The following is a 639-nucleotide window of genomic DNA, read 5'->3' as shown; positions in this document are numbered from 1 at the left end:
GTCTATTATTATACAGGTCAGGTCTATTATAACACACGCCAGGTCTGATTTAATACAGACCTGGTATATTATAATACAGACCGGGTCTATTATAATACAGGCCAGGTCTTATTTAATACAGTCCAGGTATATTATAATACAGGCCAGGTCTATTATAATACAGGCCAGATCTACAGGCCAGGTCTAGCATAATACAGGTCAGGTCTAATATAATACAGACCAGGTCTATCATTAAACAGGACAGGTATACTATTATACAGGCCATGTCTACTGGCCAGCTCTAGAAGAATACATGCCAGGTTGTCACGACTTCTGCCTCTCCTTGTTCGGGCGGTGTTCGGCGGTCGACGTCACCGGTCTTCTAGCCATCATTGATCCATTTTTCATTTTTCCATTGGTTTTGTCTTGTCTTCTCACACACCTGTTTCCAATCCCATCCATTACATGTTGTGTATTTAACCCTCTGTTTCTCCTCATGGCTTTGTCATAGATTGTTTCCTGCTMGTGTTGTTTTTTATGTGTATAGGTGCGTGATGGGTCTTCGTACCCATATTTGTTTATGTTCGTTTCTGACTTCCCACCTACACACATGACTCTGACAACCGTCTCTATTATGTTAAAATTGAACAGCTACATTCA

Source organism: Salvelinus sp. IW2-2015, unplaced genomic scaffold, assembly GCF_002910315.2.
Source record: "Salvelinus sp. IW2-2015 unplaced genomic scaffold, ASM291031v2 Un_scaffold4664, whole genome shotgun sequence".
Classification (NCBI taxonomy): domain Eukaryota; kingdom Metazoa; phylum Chordata; class Actinopteri; order Salmoniformes; family Salmonidae; genus Salvelinus; species Salvelinus sp. IW2-2015.
This window is presented reverse-complemented; position numbering follows the sequence as displayed.